This window comes from Choloepus didactylus, chromosome 13 (genome assembly GCF_015220235.1).
Source record: "Choloepus didactylus isolate mChoDid1 chromosome 13, mChoDid1.pri, whole genome shotgun sequence".
In the NCBI taxonomy this organism is placed as follows: Eukaryota; Metazoa; Chordata; class Mammalia; order Pilosa; family Megalonychidae; genus Choloepus; species Choloepus didactylus.
This window is the reverse complement of record NC_051319.1, coordinates 66464674-66489906: the sequence shown is the minus strand read 5'-3', so window position 1 is coordinate 66489906 and position 25233 is coordinate 66464674. Positions and strand designations below refer to the sequence as shown.

Below are 25233 nucleotides of genomic sequence, written 5' to 3'. Positions count from 1 at the left end.
TGACCTGGGTGACCAATAGGATATTGCAGAAGTGACAGTGTGTGACTTCTGAGGCTACATGATTGGTTTCTTGGATAGTTCTCTCAGGAGGAAGCAGCTGCATTATCCACATGAGGATGCTCAAGCAGCCCAGTGAAAGAGGGGTTTGTAACCTCACGTGAAACAGAACTCCCAAGCCAGCTCCAAATTCTTGACCCACAGGGAAAATAAATGTTTGTTGTTGTGGTAAGCCACAAAGTTTTGGAATGATTTGTTATGCAGCAGAGAGTAACAAATACACCTCTATTTCTCTTTCTTTTTTTCCCAAGTAACAGTTTTATTCTAGTTTATAGCACAGTTTTTGCATACACTTCAGTGTTTTTGACAGTGTTAGTTTCGAGCAGACTTTAAATGAACCCACAGAAAGTTAATACATTAAAAATAAACTATATACAATGGAACAATGGGCTTCCTGATGTTGAGAATCATGCAAACAGAGAGGGTGTGGTTAGTGTTATCACTGAGTAGTTCATCTACTTAAGAAATTCACAGCAGATACCAGTTCTTCTCTTCTTCAAACCCACATAATTCATCAAAATCAGAGAATTCTAAATGTAAACACAGAAAACAAGCATTCTTTTAAAGCCATATCAGGACAAAATTTCAAAAACAAACTTAAATGTCATCAAATTAATAGACAAATCTTATGATCAAGCTGATGCTAGGAAACAGGCAACATCTGGCACCTGATCGAAAGGCAAAGTTGTTTAATTTATTAAAACACCAACAAGAGAGATTAATCAACAAAGCAACTGATACGCAAATCTTCATATAAGACACCGAAAGAAAACCAAAAATTATACATTAAATACCACTCACTGAGCCAGAATATAACCTGTGGACTACAACCACATGAGTTTCTGTCAAACAACGCTTTAAATACTTTTCTATGAAAAAAAACATATAGGAAGATGCAGAAGATAGGTACACAAGTGAATTTATGCATTTAATTCCACAATTTAAAAAGAACATCACACTGATCATGCAAAGCTAAGTGACAATGACATAACCATCAGGCACCAAACAGGAAATACAACTATGCCATACAATTCATAGTGCTCTTCAGTTCTCAGCAGATGGCCCGCCCAGCGATATTATGGTAAATACAAACGTGAAAACTCATCCAGTGTTGAAAGAGACCCTGGAAACATGGCAAAGGCACAGAAAAAGTTGGATCTTTTGAAAATGTTAATGATATCAAAATACTTTTCCATCACTGATAAACCCCACTAGATCAAGTATATGACCCAAAGCAGCACTAAATTCAGAGTCAGAGGTTGGCAGAAAAGTGGAAAACTTCAATTTTTAAAAATGGGCAATTTCTTCACACTTCATAAAACTACCAGTAGAGGTATAATGTTTGTTTGCTTGTGGAATGTTGACTGCTTGCTCCAAAAATTCACATGAATGAAGAACCATAGAGATGCGTGTCAATGGAATATTTTTTAAAACTTTACGAAAAACTAAAGTTTCCAGTTAAAAAATAACCAAGTTATGCTGAGATGAAACATGTAAAAAGTAGTGTAAATTCTGTCCATGATTCTTTACACAGCTAATGGGAAAATGATAGAAACAATTCTTTTCTTCAAAAGGAAGCTTTGTCATTACACTGACTTTTACAACCTGAGCTAGAATTTAAAAATATGTAGTAAAATCTGTAAAATGAAAATACAAAATTCTGGTTTTGTAAACTTCAATTAGCCAAGTCTATCCAGAATCCTTCATGATAGTGCAATGGAATGAATAATTAATTCACTAATTTATGTATTTTCTGTGAGGGGGGCAAAATTCCAGAACACAGCTTTTATATTTTCATAGTAATTATAAAGAAAATCAGTAAAGTTGCCTTTGTATTTGTGCATGTGTGTGTGCAATTTTCAGCTCTACCCTACTCCCAAGTGCCATAATTGAAATAATGCTGGTTTGGAGACCTAGTACAGATTGATCATAAATGAAGCATAATGTCTGTAGGACTTCATAAAGATATTTTCAAATGGCATAGTAATGCATGGCAGCTGCCTTGGCCACAAAGAGGTGCCAGATGGTATGGGCAAATGGAATGATGCCATTACTCTTGAATGAATACATCAGGCAATAAATCAATAAATCAGGCCCCCACTGGTAAGTTCCTGAAGTCCATTGGTGTTATTCACTGATGTCACCACCAAGGCTGGAGAAAATCCCATGAGATAGAAAAAGAGCTCGACCACCTTTTACTTCTCATGGTAGAGAAAAATATAAATGGTTTTTCCAGCTGCCATGAGCCAGTTACACCAGCACATATGAGAAGCCAAGGGCCCAAGTTCACAGAGATTTAACCATGGATCATAACAGGCAGCAATGAAGAGATAGATAACCATTCTATCATACATGTGAACCAATGCCCCACTGTCATTAGGTGGTTTTTTTCCACTATACAATACAAAATACAGTGAATACAATGAAGAGGGCACAAAGGCCCATTCCATAAATCCATGCTGTCTTTTCCCAGCAGTCATCAGACTGTGGTGGAGGTGAGCACTGCTCACAATTGCCAGAACAATGGGGAATGCATGAGTGTTAGCAGCATGTTCATAGCACGTTGGTCCGTAGTGGCCATTGGCTGGGGCCGGATGGTTCATGAACCGTTGGAATTGCTTCTAGAACCACGTTGATCCTCCGCTCCTCCTCAGGGGCCAGGGAGCTCCGGGCTTGAGCCAGGTGGAGCAGGGTGGTGGGGCAGAGTGGGAGTGGGCCAGGCCAGGTGTCTGGGGGAGGGAGAGAGGCAGCTTAAACGACCCTGGCTCCTCTCTCTATCTTAATTTATCAATCCTGAATATTCTTCATTGCCACCCTACTCTGAGAGATAAGATAGCTCACTTTCACATCTCCCACAAGGTAACATACTATATGATTCCATTTATATGAAATATTCTCTTTTTGTTGATTTTTGATAATTGTACCATTTGTGGGAGAAGGATTCTATTCATTAAAGTTGAGAATACAAACGATAGGCCTAAAACTCATGTCTCTTCCCATCAACTTTCAATGACATCTCTTGATTTTGACATGTAACCCAAAGGCTAAAGTGGCTATCCTACGCTCCACACTCCTCTCCCAGCCATCTCCTATTGTCCGTCTTCTATAGCTTTGTTTAGGATCCTAAAACCTGAGGACGTTTAGTTTACACTCTGCTCTGTGACCACAAGTAATTCATTGGTGCTTTGCTTATAGGTTGATATTTGAAACATACACAGTATTATGATGATGTAAAAAATTTTCTCGTGAAAAGCCATGTTGTCTGGTAAGATTGTGTTTCCATTTATATTGATCCAATGTGATGACTCTTAGAGGAATCAGAGGAACATGTTTTTGTGATAGGATCAAAGCAATTTTCTTTTCTTAGATTCCGTCAAGTTCTAAAAATCATAATGAGAATTCATGAAATTCAGTTTGCTTCATATCTGGCCATGCCTTCTTCAGTTTTTTGTCTTTATTAGAATTTTAATGCGTCTTTCCCATTTTGTCAATATCGTCCCAGATTTCTGCAGCACATGGGTGAATTCACTCCATTCTTCCTGACTTCATTCTTGGAGTCCCCTGCATCTTTTACTAGTTTGAACTCATTTCTTCCAATGCTACCCAGCTAGCATCTGGCATTTCTTTCCCTAGCACTCTTGCATTAATTCCACCATTTCTTTTATTTCCTGTCTTCCTTTTGTTTTATTCTCCCTCATTTCACTAGGGCATAATGTCAATAATGTCTTCAGATTGGCTGTTTAAGACCTTGCCTGAAATGTCTTCTTTTTACCCTCATACCAGATCAAAAAATTGAATACATAATTCTTGCTTCAAAAACTTTTTCCCATGGAATTTTGAAGTATTGTGCTATTTCTTATATACCCATTGTTAACTAAGGAGAAATTTGGTGCCAATCTGTTTGATATCAAACTTTATGAGCTATTTTATTTTTTTCTCCCTGGAAGCTTTTAGGATTTTGTCTTTACCTTGTTTTTATTGAAATTTCATGAAACATAGTCTAGATCCTTTGACCACACTTAAATACATTTACTATGAAGAGTCATGTCTTTCCTCAACTATAGCAAATTTTCTTCCACTATTTTTTTTTATAATTCTCCCCTGTGTTTTTTCCATACTCTTTAATAATTGAATATTGAACCTTCTGAATTGATCTTCTCAATCTCAACTTTTCTCTCATATTTGCTCTCTCTTTTAATTTTGCTGTTATATTGTATTTCTCAACTTTATCTTCTATGCTCTCTACATACATATATATTTTTAATTTTCTCAAATTTTAATTTGCTATTGTATGTAACTGGTTTTAATGAAGTGTGATAATGACTAGCTAATTATACCACAGTTCAAGAAACAACTTCACTGATAATCAGAAATCAGTCTTCATTGGCCATTCCACCCCAGGAAATCTCTTACTTGCTGCCCCAGGTCAGGTGACTTTCTCTGATCTAATAAGATGGGACAGAGATTGCATGGTGGGGTCACACACTATAGAACCAGAATACTATGGTTAGGGAATTCCTGAGTTTCCTTGAGACAGCAAGAGACTAGAGTTGGGGGTACACTCTAGGGAATACTTTTCCTTCCAATCTCTCCCCTGAGTCCAGTCTCCCCGCTCTTCTCTAACCCTCTGGAACTGCCAAAGGAAATCTGAAAATCCCTTTCCTTAAATATGCAGTGCAATTTAAGTTCCTTTACTCCAACCTCCCCATTCAGGACCATGTTCTGAGCCTTGTCTTTTATAACCACAACATAAATTTCTAATTCACAATAGCCAAAAGGTGGAAACAACCCAAATGTCCATGAACAAATGAATGGATAAACAAATTTTGGTGTATCCTTACAGTGGAATATTATTCAGCCATAAAAAGAAAGGAAGTATTGATACATGCTGCAACATGGATGAACCTTGAAAACAGTCAAGGAAAGAAGTCAGACACAAAAGGTCACATACTATATGGTTCCATTTATACGAAATATCCAGAATAGGTAAATCCATGCAGACAGAAGGCAGATTGCTGGTTGCCAGACATGGGAGGAAGGAGGACTAGGGAATATTTTGAGAAGATGAAAATGTTTGGAGCTGTTTATATAGATGGTGATTGCCCAACATTGTGAATGTACCAAATGCCACCGAATTGTTCATTTTTAAATGGTTAATTTTATATTTTGTGAATTTCATCTCAACATAAAAAAAGAAATCTCTAATTTATTCTCCAGCCACTCAGCAAATCTTTATGCCCAAGTACCCAATGTGCCCAAGTGCTCCTGTTCTAGAAGCTAGAGATTCAGCAGTAGAAAACAGACAAAAACTCCTACCCTCATGAAGCTTACATTCTAGTCAAATAAACAGAAAATGTATAATATAAATAAATAGGTGCAGTGTTATGGAGAAAACTAAAGCAGAGAAGAGAAAGGAAGGAGGATTTTGCAATTTTTAATAGAAGTTACCAAGGAGGACCTCAAGGAGAAGTGTACCATAAATGAAACCCTATCCAACATTTCTGGCTTCTAAATGTCTATCCAGATCATTTCGGTCCAATCCAAACAGATTTTTCAGGAAGAAAAAGGAGTATTTAATGATCAAAGTTCTTAAGGCGAATATCGGAATCAGACCACAAAACTGTTTAGATGTCAGACCCATCCTAGGCTCTCTGGTACTTGAGGATATCAAATTGCATAAGATTTTTGTAGAAGAGGGAGGACCATTTAACATTTAATGTTTTGGTGAGCATGTACTTTTGTGAGGATCTTCTGTTCTCCCTTAATAGTGCTTCCATTGAACCATAGCAAGTAGCTGCTCTGCCTTCTTACAAGAAATGTTAACATCAGCCTAAAAATACCATTTCACAAAACTGCAAAAGTGCAGTTTAAAAAAAGCAGTCAATATTGCCTTTGCATTTAAAATTGAGTCATAAACACTCAAACCCAAGCTGGAGGCAATGTATCCTATACAGAGCCATTGATCCACAGGTTAAAAGGAAATTCATTAAAAGGTATATTTAAAAACTTTTTTAATTTAGTTTAAAGAAAAGAAACATAAAACATTTCACCCACTTGCTTTTTATGATTAAAAAAAAATCGGAGCTTAGAAAATTTAAAACTTAAAATAATCTTTGGTCCTCTGCTACTTTCTTTTATATGGAGAACCATGCAGACCAAGCATTAAAATGGCAGTCATTTCCACAACAACCTTCTAAGGTATTTACTGTCACTCCTAACCTATAACAGCTTGTTATAACTATCAATATTTTTGAGTGTGCTGCTTCAGTATCTAACTTTCTTTGTCTAAGTCATTTGCCTGGCATGTAGCATTCCAAGGGAAGGAAGGAAGGAAGGGAGGAAAGAAAGAAGGAAATGTGGGACGGAGGAAGAGAGGGAGGGAGGGAGGAAGGAAGGAAGGGATGGCAGACTTTGAAATTTCAATTTATATAACACATTTTTCCTGCTTTTACTCATCAAATATCTTCTTATCTTCACACTGTTGAAAAATCATAAATCCCCTTTAAATTCCAACAAAAGACAATAACATGAAATGGTAAAATGTGCTATAATATCATAATTCATAGGCCTCAGGGATGAACATATATTCAAATCTTCCTAATTAAATAAGTCTCAGTACCCTTTCTATTTTCTTTCTCAAAGAGATTGAAATGTGTAAGTCTAAAATGATCAGGAGAATTTTTCAATACTTACATTTCATGGTCTTTAAATTACTCAAATATTAAAGATATAAACCTCCAATTTGTTTGCATTTCAGGTTGGGGTAAGTGGTTCAGGTATGTTACTGCATAACAATCAACCACAAAACTTAGTGCCTTAAAGTGCTTTATTATTTATCATAGTTATACAATCTAGGCTGAGTTCAACCGAGTGATTTTTCTGTACATGTGTTACTTACCAAGGCAAGAATATCCAAGATTGGGTCATCACTCATATATCAGGAGACTTAGCTAGGATGGCTGGGGTCTGGCCAGGCATCTCTTTCTCTCCACATTGCTAGTTTGATTGGTTTTCAAGATAGTCAGGCTTCTTACATGGAAGCTGGTTTTCAATATGAAGGAAGCAGAAGCTGTCAGTCCTCCTAAAAGCTTGGCCTGAAACTGATGGAACATCGCTTCTTTCATATTGTTATTGGCCAAAGCAAACAGAAGGCCAGTCCAGATTCAAGAGGAGGAGAAGAGAGTGCATCTCTTGATGTGCAGAATAGGTAGTGTATACAGGAAGGGAAGGAATAGATGGTGGGCTGCCTATGGAGACTCTGCAATGGTGGCATATTTCACATCTAAACAAAAATTTGTATTTGGATCTTTGCATTGCCCTATTAGAAAATATAATTAATACTAAAGACAAGACATGCTCCTTTAGTAAACAACAACAGTACAAAGTCAACACATTTTTAAACTCCTCCTTTCCACCGCCCACCTACTCAACTCTTTCCCCTAAAATAGCCATTATTAAAAGTCCTTGGGTTTTCTTCTGAGCACACTATATATAATGCTCTGTAATTTGCTTCTTCACTTTAAAAAAAAATTGTTGGACACATTCTCGCGTCAATTTGTTACCATCTACTTGACTGCTTTTTTCTACATGTATTTCATTTTAAGACGTGTCATATTTTATCCAACCAGTCCCTTATTGGTGGATATTGAGTTTGTTTTCAGATTTTTACTATTATAAGCCAGACTGAAAAAACATTCTTGTAAATACAACTTTGCACACACATAAAAAAAACTGTAAGATAGATTCCTATGTGCATTTTCAGTTATGAAATTACTAAATTGAAAAGGAGAAATATAGTTTCTAGGTCAGAGCCTTGAAACTATTAATCATTGTTCCAATGGTTTCTAAATTGCAGGTTTAATTACCAGCACCCTCTCCAATCATTTTTCTCTTCCAAAAAAATAAATCTACCTCTGCATCTCACAGATTTTTGTTTTGTTTCGATTTGATTTAGCTTTCATGTCAAATCAATTCCTCAGATTTTTAAAAATGTCATATTTTTCCTAAAATTCTATCTTTTCTTCAACCTCACTACTTTGCTATGGACACCCACTCCCCTTGAAAATACAAACTCAACACCGTGAGCCATTCCATTTCCACAATAATCAGTGTTGAATCAACCTGCTTTGTGCTTCTGCGTGTGAAGCAGTATCTCATATATAAATTAAGACTAATTTTTTATGAGGAAAAAAGAAACTATACTTTCACATAAAGCCAAGGAAAACAGCTTTGTGTGAGTATAAACAGAAAGAAAGTGTCGAAAATCAGAGATTCTTTTTAATGTAGCTTTTTACTCCATATCCACCAAGAATGGCCACAATTATAGGCTAATAATTCTGGAAAGCAAACATTTCATTTAGTTAAAATTAAAACACCAACAGTAGTTATTTCTAGGCAGTAAAGTTGAAGTGATTCTTATTTTCCATTTTTTGCATATTTTTACAGCAAATATACATTATTTCCATAATTAGGGAGAAAATAGTTACTAAATTTTCCTTTAAATTTGGTTTGAATAGTGAATATCAGAAGAGAAATTTCTGCCCATGCTGAGTGATTATTCCTGGCACAAAATTATCTCAATGAATATCATTGATTTATGCGTACTCTTAAAGGATTTGGAATATGACAATCAATATCCCAAAATATCTGATTATAAATGCTTTGAAATCTTGTCTGTTTTAAATGCAGCTGAGATCCAGCCCCAAACATGGAAAACAATAAGTAACGTGGAATGAAGGTCAGCTTCACTGACCACATTCTGTACATTGGTCATGAAAAGACAAAGAAGGAAAATAGCAAAGGAATACTTTCTATATGCAGCCTGTAATCATAGTACTACACAGAATTGTCCACTTGTTATCATTATGTTTGCAAAATTGATTTTAGAGAAATCAATTAAATCGAACATACAATGAACCAAATCAATTGTTGAAATAATCAAAAATTGATCCAACCATATCATAGGTTTTATTGTGTGGTTGAGACATGGCTTCATTCTCCAACATATCTAGATACATTACAAAGTTTATAGTACACATCTTGTTTGCTTGTTAAGCAAACTTTTAACCAGAATAAACTAATATAAAAGGAAACAAGAAGGAAAAAAGATCCACTCAATTAATCCTCTGAATTTGCAAAAATCTAAATTAGGGGAAAAGGGTTTATTTAAAACTATTGATTTGAAGGACCCCTTAAATTGAAAACTCCTATTTTACACTACAAGAGTCTGATGTAGCACATGATCACATTCACCTGCTCTAATAGGATGCGGTGCGTGTCTCTAATAATGGCACTTACTTCTTTTGACAGGAAACGCATACTTTCTTGTCTACTTTCCCAACAAGGCTGGGAGATCCTCTCAGGCAGGAGTCAAATCTGACTCATCTTTCACAAAGTGCCCAACACCTAACTGGTCCTTAATACTGTTGATGGCATAGCATGTTTCCCATTTTAACTCATCCCAATAACAAGAACATCAGCTAACATTTGTTGAGCACCTACTGTTCTAGGCAGCTGGCATCATTAGCTCTAACCCTCATAGCAAATGGAAAGGTTACATCCTCTGCCAGTTTTACAGATGAGAAAACTGAGGCTCAGAGGATTTAAGTCAATTTAGTCTAAATATATGCAAATAAGTATAGATTCAGTCTAAGTGTATACAGTAAGCAAAAATGGGAGGGCTAGGATCCCATGCCAGGCATGCATAGCCCCAAACTTGTGCCGCCATCTTGTATTACACCTTCTGCATCTCTTAGACACAGGTGGATGAGACGTCTCAGAAGGAACAAGGAGGAGGAACGTCATTTGTCTGTACTTTTGTTTCCAGAAAGTCCAAGAGAACATACCCGGGACATTCTAGTACACATTAATGTAAGATTCATCTGTCACCACAGCCCTCCCTTTGCAAATTTTAATGCATCACAAGCTCAGTGGCCACTAACCTTTAATCCCTACATCTCAGGCACATTTAGAAAGAGAAGAAATGGAAATACAATGAGGTTAAATGGCTTCTTATAATAAGATACACAATCTCTATTATTAGAACACTTGAAAGGCTCTATTATTTCCCTATCTCCCTTTTAGAGGAATAAAAAAAGTCCCCCCAAAATGGCATGCAAACCAACTCTGAGGTTAATAAGAATGTATAAAGGAATTTTTTTTTCTGTTTGGCAGGCCCTTATGTTGTTCATAGAGACCAAGAGAACCTGCAGAACATGTCAAAATTAGGGATGTCAAATTTTCAGTAACTCTTGGCTGCTTCTAGCTGTGCTTTGAGTGTGACCCAGGCAAGTCTAACATCGCGTGCTGGTGTGTGGTTTCCCATACTTTGTTCAGGCTCTGGTGTGCTCTCTCTCAGCCCACAGAGCAATCTTATGGTTTATTTGGCATGATGGCTTTACATAAACGTCCTGAGTTATGTAAGGCTATTAAATCAGAACTTGCCTAGGCATCTTTGGAAGGCTGTAAGGCTAGTTCATTCTGGGCAAATACAATTAAGGTCCTGACTATTATTTACAGCAAATACCAGTGAAAATAACCTGAAGTTCCTGGGTTTATGAACATTGAAGCTGAAAGAAAAGGGGGAGGATCAATGTGGAACGTGTTCAGTGTTGCAGCTTGCACTGATTAAAACCCTGCTTGTCATATTCTGTATCGTTGTACTGTAGTTATAGCAAATGTTCCTTGTAATGCATTTTCAAGCACAAAAATTGCTTCAGAAAAGATCATTTAGAAAACTAATTCTATTGAAACCAATGAAGTGTTGACACATTGCCTGATGCAGATTTGTTTAAAGAGGCTTGTTTTAAGTTATAAAAGTACAGTCCTGGAGGCAAAAATCAGTGACTCCTCAGTCTAGTGACTGAGAGAACAGTGAGGCAGTATGTTCAACCAGCACCCCCTCATTAATCCTTTCCCGTAATTCTACCCCAGCCACCTTCTCCCTTGCCTGACTCTATAGAATTTCAAACCTGCTGCCAGCCCAGAAACTCGCTCAGAAACCATTCATTACTCAGGCAAGGCATTTATAATGTTTGCTGATGTGATGATGAATAGGAACACAGTGTAAATCTGGACTGAAGAGTGGTCTTTTTTGTCATCTAAATTGCTCCTGTGTGATGTGTTCCATAAGCGTCAGAAATCACCCAGGGTTTTGACACCCTCATCTTTCTGAAAGTAGCATTTCACTATGCCCAACCCCAGGAACTAAAAAGGATAGAGAATGTCTGCAGCTGAAAAGAGAGATACGGCATGAAGTAAAAAGCTGATTATTTGCCTCAAACTAGGCCACTCACTCCTACAGAAAACCTTTAGTGCCTGTAGCTGCTGCTGGAATCAAAGACCCCAAGCAGGCATCTCTTGCATTCTAAGCAGGCTTGCAGTGGACCAAATTAAGCAGTTTAGTGATGAGAGAATAGTAGGGAAAGAAGGGAGTGGTCAGAAAAGAGGGCTGGTTCGGTTTTTACGTGACAAGCTATGTCGTGGGAGAAACATGCAGCAGTACTTGTTAGGTGTTAACTCCGTGTTTTAGATGGTACTTTGGGGTATCCTGTGGAAACGGGGTTTCTGGTAGGGTAGACAGAGGCACACTTTCTTTTGTTCACTTGGGTGGTGAGTTCATCAGATTTGCCCATGCTGTTTTCATCCGTGGTCATCTGTCTGAAAATCTGATTGAATAGTTCTCTTCCCAGTTCTGTGCCTGGTTATAGGAGACATTCCACAGACCTTGTGCCAGCAGATTTTAGCTCTTTAAATGGTATAGATAACCGTATCCACCTGTCCTGAGGAATAAAAGGAGAAAATAATCATAATTATGCATATCAAGTTTTAGAATATAGAAGACCACTCTGATAAAAAAAAATGTAATGGAAGAATGGGAAAAGGAAAGGCTTTGAAGATAGAGATTCAGGCTTCACCAATTTCTGCCTGTGTGACCTTAAATGTAGGTGACTTAACCACTCTGAACCTCAATTTCCTTATCTGTAAAATAGGATTAAGCTTCATTAGGTTGTGAGGGTTTACATTTATAAACATAAAACCTGTGGTCCCTAAAAGTCACTCTACAAATATGTTTGTCCTTTCCTATCCAATAAATAGGGCCACATGGAAACTTTCACGAAAATCAAGTCACATTTTAAGTCTGTGACTTAAAATACTCTTATTTTCTTCTTAAAAGGATTTTATGGTGAATCCAATCGTGTATAGAAGTTCCCTTTTATAATTAACTTTCTGGTTTTTGTCATTTGTAAGTGCTTCTTTTCATTTACAATCCACATCATGCTATATATTTTTTTAAACTTTATAAACCAGTTTTGAGTTCGGAAGGTGTTTTCCACTGGAATATTATCAATATTGTAGTTAGAGTTCCAGGCTGGCCCACAAGCCTCTGTTACATGGAACAATCTGAGCTTTAGGACTGTCGGAATCAGCCTCATCCGGGATTCCGGGGGCAGGGGCACCTGGGGCCAGGAGCAGGAAGAGGGAAAGGGCTGGTCCTGGGCAGAATTTTGAACTAGACACAGTACGGCTTTGGCATCCCCCTATCCTTTCGGTGCCCCTTCTCCTCAGGCCTCCATGCCCACCAAACACTGGAACTGCCTCCCCTTCAACCCTCCCACCCCAAAGCAGCCCTCCAGTCCTTTGAAATTGCTCTGTGTTCTGAAGACACCTCATCTCCTTGTCAAAATTATCATTTCCTCTGTGCCTTCTGATAAGTGAATTCCAAAAAGTTCCTTAAACTTCAAATAGGTATCTTCATTTTGGAAATAGGAGATTTGTTAACTCAAATAAATGACCAATTTTTGTAGTAATGGCAAAGAATTACTGTAGGACAAAGAATCCCTCACGAACCAGCCAGCTTTCCCCAGATCGTTTCTCAGATGGGCATCACTAAGCCACAGCAAGTTGTGCCTGCCTTCCTCTCTTCCTTCCCATCTGAGCCCAGAGTCTCTAAGAAGTCCATAGTTTTTTCCTGGTGGTTCTCACAACAGCCCCAGTGCTGGTGGTGGGAGATAATGGCGAGACTGCAGGCCCAGTGAGCCATTGCCTTGAGAGGATTGTGTATCTTTTGGGGGGTTATGAGTTTAGGGCAGCCTCTGTTGGGTTTAGATGACCTGAGATTCATAAACCACCTTCATTTCACAAGGAAATTCTTGGGTGTCATTTGTGGTCTAGACCTCACTGCCCTTTTTCATAATTATTTCCGTTTTCATTCTTTTTGCATCCACCTCCTTTCAGAAAGTCCACACAGTAAATATTACTGCTCCTTTTCACAAATAAGGAAACGGAGGCTTAAAAATCTTAAGTAACTTGTGCAAGGTGATACAGCTAGTAACTGGAGCCACATTCCCAAACCAGATCTGTCTCCTTCCAGAACCTGAGCCCTTAACCACTACACTATACTATCCCAATCAATCAGCTACCCTAGAACCTTAGCCCTGGAGCAGACCTTTGGGAACAACAAGCCCAGCCCATTCATTTCTCAAATGAGAAAGTGTCCTGAGCTCTCATCATTTACATATTTTGCCTTATATACCATTGTCCACCTGTTCAGAGTGACAAGAGCTCTAGTTTCCCTGAAGTGAATTCTGTGTTCTTCAACTAACACCACATATGTGCAAACCACATTCCAGTCACTTTGTAGCTACTGGTGGAGCAGCAACTCTTGAATGAACTCTTTGGTGGACAGTTCGATTTTGCTAGCGAACCTAAAAATCTGAGCTACATTATGGGACTTCCAGCCTGACGTGTGAAGCCCTCTCAGGTTTAGCCAGTGAAGCCCTCTCAGATTTCCTTTGAGGCAAAGAGGCAAATGCTTTGGTTAATTGGTGTGGTCAAGTCTCAGTATGAGCAAGACATGTTTTCTTGGCCCACAGTTTAGGGTTTCATGCTGATCTGGTTGACACAGCTCAGATCAGTTTGACCCACCTCTCCCATGGTTATCCTTTGATCTGGAGTCTGGTTTGTAATTTGACCCATTCAGATAGCTTTCCTATAATAGTCAAGCAAGACAAAACCAAAATCAGCCCATTTATCTTACTGCACTTTTTCTTTCTCTCTCTCTCTCTCCCTCTCTCTCTCTCTCTCTCTCTCTCTCTCTCTCTCTCTCTCTCTCTCTCTCTCCTTTTTTTTTAAATTTTTTTCAAGAGTGAAGCCTTGGAGATCTTTTGTAAGAAGAAAAAGGAATCTGTGTATCTGATGGGCTTTGAAATACCATCTGGTGTTTAATGTTATTGTGCTCTGTTCTCACAGTGGTGTGCTGAATCATATCTTAAAAGTTCAACAACCATTCAGTCACAGTCACCATTCAATACACTGTGTCATTATCAAAGATTTGAATTTACAAAATGCTACCTGGAAACAAAGGACACTTAACAGGCAGTTCTCCCTGAGGCCGGCTCTGCAGCTTGACACAGGGTCTTCAAGCGTGAAGTCTGTTTGTCTTGACATTTTGTAACTGCCCTTTGGGTACCCAACAGAACCTGTAACCCTGAAAATCGCTGGTTGAATTATATAGATTTATGTGACGTAAGAAACATGACAGTGTTTTTACTTTAAGATATAAGTCTGGGCATGAATTAGTTTTCTTTTATAAACACCCATATATTGGCAATGAATGTGTGAACAGATAAACTTCATTTTCATCATTAAGTATGTGCCAAGGAAGTTTTGTATTCACAGATATTCTCTAAGTGTTAACTGCCATAGGAAGACCCATGAGTGAAATAAAACTAGTGATGCATTATTTGTAGCAGGGAAAACATTTCGTAAGGAAATAATCATTCCAGAAGGCATCTGCTTAGCAGGTAAAAATATTTTTTAAGTGGAACACACACCCGCATTTAGTACACTTTCACAGGCTTAAAGAAGTATCATGAAATGCCTGCATGCAACTTGTGCTTACTACTTTCAGAATAACTATGTGGTTTTCTCTTTTCTCTTAATAATGATCAAGATTATTTGTATGAAACACAGCAGTATAGTGCTTTATGCAATAGTCATAAACAACGTTTCCTAAAATGCATTTTTGCTTTTATACCTCAGTGAACAGCTCTGTTTGAGTAAATGATCCATCCTTGAATCATGTACACAGGAGAAGATCAGCGCTGGATTGTTGTTTTAATAAACTGGAAGTCTGCCAACATTCTCTGGGAAGAGGACGAGGACATTAATGCTAGTGTGCAATCTAGCCCGTGTTTGGATTTAAGGTGGAATTTAATCTTCTTTCTTCCTTTCCCTCTCCCCGCCGCCCCCTTCTCGGTTCTTTCTTCCCTTGATACACATTCTCTTTTCATGGAGTTAACTCAGGCTGTCTTAAACAGCATGAACTAATAAAGGATGGCATTTTTTAAAGGGGAGGCATTCACAAATGTTGGAATGTGGAACATTTAAAATTCTTTCTATGGTACTTTAAGAGAGTGGTGATTAATGAGTTTATGTTATCTATCGAAATGCTTCCATCATGCTGCTGATGTGACACAAGATTTATGGTAATGAAAAACCTGTAATCCATTGCTGGTATCTAAATCTATCAGCCTTGCATCTATACAAAAAGCATTAAATGATATATTTGTAGCTATCTGAAAGCAAGATCATTTTTAAGAGATTATGTACTGCCAAAAAGGAACATTCTTAAAATACAGGAAGGAAATGATTTCCTTTCCAACCTAGTGCTCTAGCAAGCATTGTGCTACAAATATCAGTCTCTTCTTGGGAAAAACAAAAACTAGCAGATGATGATCACGTGGTTAGGCTAGTAATGCTCAATGAATTTCCTGTAATTTCCTTGGAACTCCTTTGTAAAACATTTGTTAAGGGTCGTATGGATTTTCATTGGGACAATTTGTAACTGCCCTTTGTGCTGCAGGTCCTAGAAAGAGAATCCACTAGTACCTTGAATAAAACTCACTTGATTCTGCCTGTCAGTCAAGAGAATTCACACAGCCCAATAAAAAGCTTCACCATTCTCAGCAATTGGAACACCCATATGTGTACCATTCATCCTTCCCTCTTCATTTGACAGATATTTCTATTTCTGCAAACGCCTTAAAAAAGGATGAAAATGCACTTTTAAAAATTTTTCCCGTATCTTGCTTTCCAATGCTCCCCTCAAAATGGTGACAAAAATATAGACATAACATGCCACATGAGTGTGTGAGTATACTTGAGGAGATGGGCACCAAATCTGGGTTCCAGAGCCAAGTCTTCACACTGACGGGTGTTGATTAGCTGTGAGGCGTGATGAAAAATTCATTTCTACAAACAGTGAAAGTACTGAACTTGGCAAATGATTCACTTTTTTAAAAGAAATTTACCAGATCAAGTGTATAGCCATAAAAATTTCAGTCTGCATTACTTACTTATTGATATAAGAGGGAGGAGTTATGCCTAGATGAAGCAGAAAACTTTACATAACCCTGGTCATCCTTGGAAGTGTGTTTCACTTGTGAACACAGTCATGTGTGTGCCCTAGTTGGGGGGTGGGGACCACTGCTCTTTGCATCATGAAGACCCCATTACAATTCTATATTCTTAACTTTGCGGGTAGTCATTTCAGTCAGGTCAACCACATGTCAGGCATTTTTGTGCCTACATTTTAAGTTAATCCATTTTTGTATGCTTTGGAACGCAGACAAAGAGCCCTGTAGTGGAATATTTGTTTAAGGCAGTATTTCTACCTCCAGAGTGCGGACACAAACTTAGTGTGTTCCAGAAACAGCACAGGCTTGTATTCCTTTGCCATTTCCCTGCTGCTTTGGCTTCTTCTGCCTTGGAGAAATGCAAAGGCTTCAGAAACACAGCTAAAGAGAAAGGAATCCCAGAGGCGGAAGGCGAGTGGTAACAAGCAAGCATGTGTGTGCTCTGTTGTGCAGTGTTGGGTTTGAAGGGTGTGGGGGCTTGTTAAAATCACAAAAACTGCCTTTGCAGCAAATAGATTCTCCTCCCCCTCCTCCCACAGCTAACACTGTACAAAATGCCATCTATCAAAATGCTCTTAAAAGCAGTCCCTGATGATGCGGGAATAAAACGATTGTTATGACAACTATGAGGTGGGAGGAGCCTCCTCCCACCAGCTGCCTGTCAGACCGGGGTGTCACAGGCCCTTTAGATTAGCAAGGTCACTCCAAGAACCTGGCTCCTGATTGAGAGTTTCTCATTCTGCACCTTCCCCCGCCACACTCCCAGGTGCCCTCAGGCCCAGCCCTTGGGGTCAAAGTACAGAAGGGGAAATGTCATTTCCTATTGATTATGCTGGTCTTGCGTGTGTTTGTTTTTTATTCTTCTGGTCTCAGTATTTCTGGCCTCACTGGTCTTACTGTGGCCCAAGTAACCCCAAATGCCATCTTCAATACTCCTAGATGGAGAAAGCTTAGAAAAGACGACGAACCGTTTTCAAGTTTTAAAAACCACTTCTCTAGTTTACACCGAGATTGGTTTCAGTTTTGAAAACATAGCGTAGTGTCAACGTTATTGCCCTCAATTTGTTGCCTGCCTCACTGGCTCTCAGTGTTAAAAAACAATTAATACTTTTGTTTGTTTGTTTGTTTTGTTTTGTTGCCAGCTTGGTAAGAAAATCATGAAAAATTCACTCCCTTGTCAAGGACAGCCCATTTCTTCTATAACAAGGGAAAAGGAGGAAAAAAGTTACATTTATTGTGTAATAATAAGAAAGGTAGACTTGCTGGTGAGAAAACACCATTAATTGCTTTAATCTGTAGGACGAAGAGAATGAAGAGAGCAGGCGTTCATTTCAAGCAAAAAAAAAAAAAATCAAACTTTGCTCTTGAAGCAGAATCACAAATAGAGACTAGATAAGCCACAGAAATAACCAGAAGGAAAAGGATTGACGGTCAGTGTATGGGGGCTTTCTCAAATCTGACCCGGCCACCGTAAGCATCAAGAACTCTCTCAAGGGTCTGACAATAAGGAAAGAAAAGGAGTTGCGGGATTGTGACAATACTGGACTGAGCCATACTGGAGCATGAGGCAAAAAGAAAAATCAATAACACTGATCCTGTCTTTATTTAAAATTTTGATTTTACGTTGATCATGGATTTTCTGCATTAATTTTTTTTAATATTGTATTAAAATATTATTTATCTTGATTCCTGAATTTTTTGGTACCCCCTAAATATTTCACCCAATGTAAGTCCCTCACTAGCCTCACTCATATCAACCTAGTCTCAGTCCTGCTTCAGGAAAAACAAAACAAAAAGTTTAGTCAAGCATCATGTGATTTTCTTAAGTTTAGCAAGACCAAATGCATAGAAGAACTGAAGAGTAGTTTTTAATTGTTGGAGTCACCAAGACTCACTGTTTTCTAAATCACATGCTAAATTTCTTAGGAGCCTGAAACATTTTCTTTAAATAAGGTGATATATTTTGAGATGATATTAGGAATTTCTTTTCCTACCTCTTGTTGCCAGTGGCACTCCCCTACTTCATCCGTGACATTCATTACCTCACAGGGAGGACATATAGCGAAGAGCAAAGAAGTGAATTGAGCAGCTATTTGTCAAAATAAAGCCAAGAAAGTGTAAAAAAACTAGTTTTCAATTGCAAGAGTCAAGTGATGGAGACAGAGATTTTTTTTCAATTCCAAAGGTGTGGCTTTTAATAAACAGGTACAAAACCTAGAACATTCAGACAAAATGCTGATACATTCTATCACACAATAGGAAGAATGTGTGATGGCATAAGAACCTACTATTTTCCCATCATAAATTAATAAAAAGTATTCAATTGGAAGATGGTAAAAGAAGAATTTTAGGGAATGTGGTGAAAGCAGAGACATTGGTAGGTGCCCAAGACACTGATAGGTCTTGTCCTCTTAGGGAATCAAAATCATCAGGAAGTGTAGAAATGCCAGGTAGGTACCAGAACACCAAAAAGAAGCGATTATTTTCTAAGGTTTCATTTTCTAGCTTGAGAGACAATGCACCCAAAGAGAACTTCACAATTATCATAATCCGGAAGACTCAGTCTGCAGAAATGAAAGTTACTTTATTTCTCTATAAATAAGCTGAACCAAACTTTGAAGCCTCCATTTTTATGGTAGAAAACTTGAATTGTATTTGGGCTTATGAACCAGCAGATGCAATGTTGCTAAAAGTTTCATTGCAAATAGAGATGCTGTTTGGAGCCTTTGGCAGATCCTTCGGATTTTGGAGAAAAGCCCTGCCATCCCCTGCAAATAACTATTCTTCTTTTGAGAGATAGGTTTGGTCTGCTACTGTGCCCTAGTAGAAACCAAACACTTAACTATGGGCCACCAAGTTACCATGAAACCTCAATTGCCCATCACAAACTGGGTGTTGTCTGACCGAACAAGTCATAAAGTTGGGTGTGCACAGCAGTACTCCATCATCAAAGGGAGTGGTATATATGAGATCGGGCTCAAGTAAGTTATACAAGGACATGCCACATTACCTTCTCTTTCCCAGCCTGCAGCTATGGCCTCATGGGGAGTTGCTTACATTCAGTTGACTAAGGAAGAAAAATCATGGATCTAGTTTAAAGACAGTTCTGTACAATAACAGGCACCACCTAGAAGTAGACAGTGGCAGCATTACAGCCTCTTTTTTGGGACATCCTGGAATGACAGTGGTGAAAGGAAATTCTGCCTATAGTGCAGTATACCTGGTTATTCATTTTACTTGGAGAAGAACTGGCTGGAAGTGCATTGTATACTGATTCATGGGTTATGGCCAATGGTTTGGCTGGACAGTCAGAGACGTGGAAGGAACATGATTGGAAAATTGGTGACAAAGAGATCTGGGGAAGAGATATGTAGACAGACCTTTCTGCATGGGTGAAAAAAACATGAAGCTATTTGTGTTCTGCATGAACACTCACCAGAGGGTAACTTCAGCAGACATGTATGGGTGCTGGTTTCACAAGGGGTGGACTGTGATGGCTAAGTTCATGTGTAAACTTAACTAGGTTATGGTGTCCAGTCCCTTAGTCAAGGAAGCACTGGCTCATTGTTAATGTGGGTGTGTTTTATGGATTTTAATCACTAGTCAGTTGATGACATCTATGGCTTGTTACATCTACAATCATCAAAGTAGATTGCCTTCAGCGATGAGAGAAGTCTCAGCTAATCAGTTGAAGGCCTTAAAAGGAGAACTGATGATCTTAGCAATCAGAAGGAAGAATTTCTCTAATTCAGCCAGCCAGCTTCTCCTGGGGAATTCATCAAACCCTTCATTAGAGTTCCCAACTTGTGGCCTGCCCTACGGAACTCATACTTGCCTATCCCCACAGTTACTCCTATAATAAATCTTGTAATATTTACATACAAGTGTATGTGTCTGTATATATCCTATCGGTTCTATTTCTCTGAAGAAACCTAATACTGATAGTAATCCTGTATACCTCTATGATTAAAGGAATTAATTTACATAAAGGACTTAAAATATTACTTGGCTGGTACATTGTAAGTTCTATTTTAAGTGTTTGCTACAATATTGTTACTCCTGAGAGGAATGGAAGAAAAGCAGAATCCTGAATTAACTGAAATGTGTAACAAATTAAACTATGTTCTAAGCTAGTAGTGACTGTGTTTACCTTGACAGTTTTAAGCTTTCCATCAAAAAAAAAAAAAAAAAAGATATGCCAAAGCTAAATTCAGTTCAGTTACAGGGATTAAAAAAATATTTCTGTACACTGCCTCTGCTGGGAGGCAATTTTTCTTAGTTCCCTCATGTGTCTACACATCTTATGAGCTGAGGAACTGACTGCTTTTTTTCCAAACTATATTGTCAACGATGACTCCATAGCAAAAGAAGCCTTGGAAGATATAGCAGCTCCCTCCAAAGAAAAGAGGGCAGATTTGTTTACTGTCCACTAAAATAAATATAGTGTCTCCCTCCAGGGCAAAGTTGAGGCACGTTTAATGCCCATTACAAAAGACTCAGCTTCCCTAAGCTCAGGGATCCTCTCTTGTAACAAAACCCACTGTGTGTGTTGTGTGTGTAGATACTGCCTGTTCCTCTGTGCTTAGCCCTGTGAAAACTGGAGCTTAGGGAACTGGAGCAAATGCTGATACTCTGGCTATTGCTATTGCTCTGAATAATAAATGGTCCTTTTTCTCTGACCCAGAGATCTTATGTCTTCTGCCAACATCTGTATAACTAGTAGGCTAACTTGTTAGCTTCAAGAAGGGTCAAAATCTCAGAACCTTTATATCCTGTTTAGTATATATCCATATCCTAACAAAGGAAACTTATTTAACTGATGTTATACAATGTGATTTTATATGATCATGAGAATACTAACTTTTTACTTTTATAGGTTTTTCAGTGTTTTGTTCTCAGGTCATTTAAGTGTATATTCTTATTTTATTCTTCACCCATAATATGTCCTTTAAAGAGAAAAATACTTGTCTATACTTAAGCAATAATTAAAGGTTTCTGCTGGTGACCAGAGACATCCAAATACGGTATATTCTAAACACATACAAAGTAAGAACATTGCCAAATACAGATTTTCAAAGAGCACAAATTCCATTTCTCCACTTGCTGCATTCAGATGAGGTCACGAAATCAGAATGCACTTGTGTTTCAAACCGAAGTTCAAGATAGTATCGTAAAGAAATTAATAACAGCAAATGGATTTAAAGATACAGAAAACAAATCCTCTGATGGTTCTTCTAAAATCACATAATGAGATCACCAAAGCAATCATACAGAATATGTATTCACCACACCACAAACATTGAAGAAGGGAGTCAACGTTTTTCTCTAGCTCTATCCACACCCGACCGTTCTGGAATAACATGTTTCTGCCATCTGCCCATTTGTGAATGACTTGTAGAAACTGACATCTAAAATAACTTGACGGGTGTAATTAAACCTAACCAGTCTTGGCTACTTTCTCAAATGTCATAATAAAAGGGTAAAATTATATACTAGACATAGTTGTTTTCCAAAATGGGAAACATAAAAATTTAGGGAGATGGATTATAATGTTATGACAGCAGTATTTTTACTGAGTAGAGCCCTGAATGTGGTGTTGCTGAGATGCTTCTTTGCCCTGCTCTTGGGAGTTGCCACTCCTCCCTGTTTTATGCCTCCTCCACTTTCCTTACTCAGTCATTATCAAATACCCCCATCTTGTTTAAATAACACAGTGCTTAACCTTCGTTTGATGTTGGGAATGCAGGGCTGCTGAAATTGAGACTTAGAGGGATATGAGAGAGTGTGAGAGAAACAGACAGAGAGGAAAAAAGGGAGAAATTTCATGTTTATGCCTCACATGACCAGAAATACTTTAAGTTCAAAATATGGCATCTATTTCTGGAAGGAAGAAGCCAAACAACAGACATTTTAACATGGTAAAACTGGGCCCATGGATAGCAATATATATATATGGGCTGAAAATTTATGTCAGGATTTTACTTAGCTATTAATATAGCTTGCTGACCACCATCCCCCAACCCCAACCCCATCATCAATACTTAACATTTCTCCAAACGACTCTTCAAGAATCATGGATCTGGAAAGAAAGTCCAGTAAAGTGCATCTTAATCAGGCCTTTGGGTTTTTCAAAAATTCTGTCTTTTAAAGAGTCTTACAGTGACTCTGAAGGTATCCATTGAGAATCACTGATCTTTGCTGTATTAGTTGGTTAATTTGAGTTTGCCCAGGAGAGACATTCATAGCTGACCTTCATACTGGGGCTTTTTAAAAGGGTATATAAGGAATGTCATTTATTTAGCAGTCTCTCTAAGTCACAGAGCTTTTTAAGACTGGGATGAATGGTGGGCTTCATGGAAGAACAGAATGTAGCTCAAAATGTTTGTGGAAACGACCTGAACTCACGTGGCCCATCTCTTTTATTTACCTGGCATTTATTTTTCCCAGAGTGAAGGTAGAAACAGTATCCTGCCATTCAACAAGGAGCCCTCCTATTAGCCAGGAATTCATGCTAAGCCACATCATAGGCCTCCCCAATTTTCAGCCCACGTGTAACTGCCTTTGGTTTGAGTCCCATTAACAAACTCAATTGGTGCACTTTCAGTACAAATAAAAGAATTTATACCTAGCTTATGCCAAACGAGGTCTTTTGTCATCTGGCATATCTCAGCCACAGCAATGGCAGTGGTTAAGGCCCAGAGTTAACAGGAACCAGAACTCAGATGAACCCGGGTTCTTAGGTCTCTCATTTTGTGGTTCTCTGCAAGCTAGCTTTTTCCTAGAGCTGAAACTATGGCTGCCAGTATCTTGTATCTTCCCAGCTCTGTGTCCAGAGAGGAAAGTACTCTCTTCCCCAGGTTGTAAATTTAAAAACAAAACAGCACACACACACACACACACAAACACACACACACATGCAATGGCAGAGCAGCCCAACCATGACTTATACCCACATTAATTACCCAGCAAAGATCCAGAAGTATGTCATACCACATACACTGCCGACTGGTTTATGTGGATTGGCTTGACTGAAAGTTAGAAACTGCCTGTAGAGTCAACCTTCACAGCAAGATGCCATCTATCTACAGAAGCCGCTATCTATGCACAGAAGCCGCTATCTGTGCATTTGTGTCAGCATCATGTATATTACTACATACTCCTGCTGTGACTATAATGCCCTTTAAGCCTAAAATGGAATCATTATCGATGCCTCCTGGCAGCCCTCTTGACCCTGTGGGAGACCTTCTGGCCTCCTGGCCAGTCTCCAGAGAGATTCCTGTTGTTCTGCCTGTGAGGAGACACATTCTGGGCTCCCTGCCCACGCCCTAGCGTCCTGTTCACACGGGTATGGAGCTATGCCTATTTGGGTCAGTCCTTCTGACTGAGTGTTCTGTTGCCTTTAAGGAAGTTCGTTTGAATGCTGTACATCTGCCAACTGTGTAAATGGCACGTTTGAATGCCAGTTGCCCAGTAAAGGTATGAGCTACGATGGAAAGGGCATCTGTAATCTGAGACTGAGGATTAAGACTAAGCTATTCTAGGTTCTGGGGTGACATCTTGGAAAACTCACTTAGGTTCTCGGAGCCTCAGTTTCCTCATACGCCAGAGAGTACTGTGACATCCTGTAATTTCCTTGCAAGCTTATTGTGGAGCTCCACTGCAATGAAATATTACATTCAAAGTGCTTTACTTTACCAAAAATGGGGGAAGGCGTGGCTATTATTATTATTATTTACCTAATGAGAATGTGACTAACTTAAAAAAAGTAAAGAAAAACAAGAAGTATTGATAATGTGGCTCAAGCCAATTTAAGTGGGGCTAACAAAAGAATTACAGTAGCTGGTGGCAAATCTATAAGATAAAAAAGGATGAGACAAAAGGATTGGTGAAATTTTACCTGTCCCAAAGTGATAGACATTAAATGACTAGATCCATGAGTAAATTCATAATATTCTAGCCACCGTTTTCATATATTATTCACCATTCTTCCCATGAATCACTAGTCCAAAGAACAAATCTAGTTTTTATAGAGTTATTAATAAGGGAAATCAGAAACCCTTCAGTTTTTGTCAAAAGGGGCTTTCTTTTATGCAGCATATGACACTACTTTGGTACCAACATTTTTATCTAAAGCTTGATCCGTGGCTAAACTTCTATGATTTGACATAACAAATTGCTCCCCATATGTGTGAAACAAAAATCATTTGGGCACCAGTTAGAAGTTAGGAGTTTCTGCTCTGATCTAACTTTAGAGGGTGATTTCTCTCAGTTGCTGAAGAACACGGCACGTGGCTTGACTGCAGAAGCCACAGAAGTCAACGAGCAGATTCACTGACCATTTGTGAACTTTTCATGCGACCCACAGCTGGAGCAAAGGACCTCTTCACTGTGAGGATTTTTTCCTGGTGAGATTAGAAACTTCTCACTCCAACTTACCAAAATCCACAACTTCCGTTGCATAGAAAACACACACACACACACAGAGTCCAGAAGAGGAATCCAATCTAGGCATGCCAAGAGCCCCTGCATGACAGCATCTGGCTTTGATGGCCACAAAGGGAAATTTTGGCAGGAGATCACAATGGTATTTTGTCCTCTCAAACTTAAAGTCTTCAAATCACACTGTAAAATTCACATAGTTTATAGCTGTGTGATTTTCCACTAAGAATTGGGAAAACAAGATGGGAGAATTCACTGAATTTTTACCAGACAACAAGGCTAGAAACTGTGGTTTCTGAAACACAGGTATAGGTGAATT

At 38.5% G+C, this 25233-nt stretch overlaps 1 pseudogene; it reads right to left on the bottom strand.

The window, feature by feature from the left end:
* Nucleotides 1-1984: 1984 nt before the first annotated feature.
* LOC119507738 overlaps nucleotides 1985-25233 on the bottom strand; it is a 193117-nt pseudogene continuing 169868 nt past the window's right edge.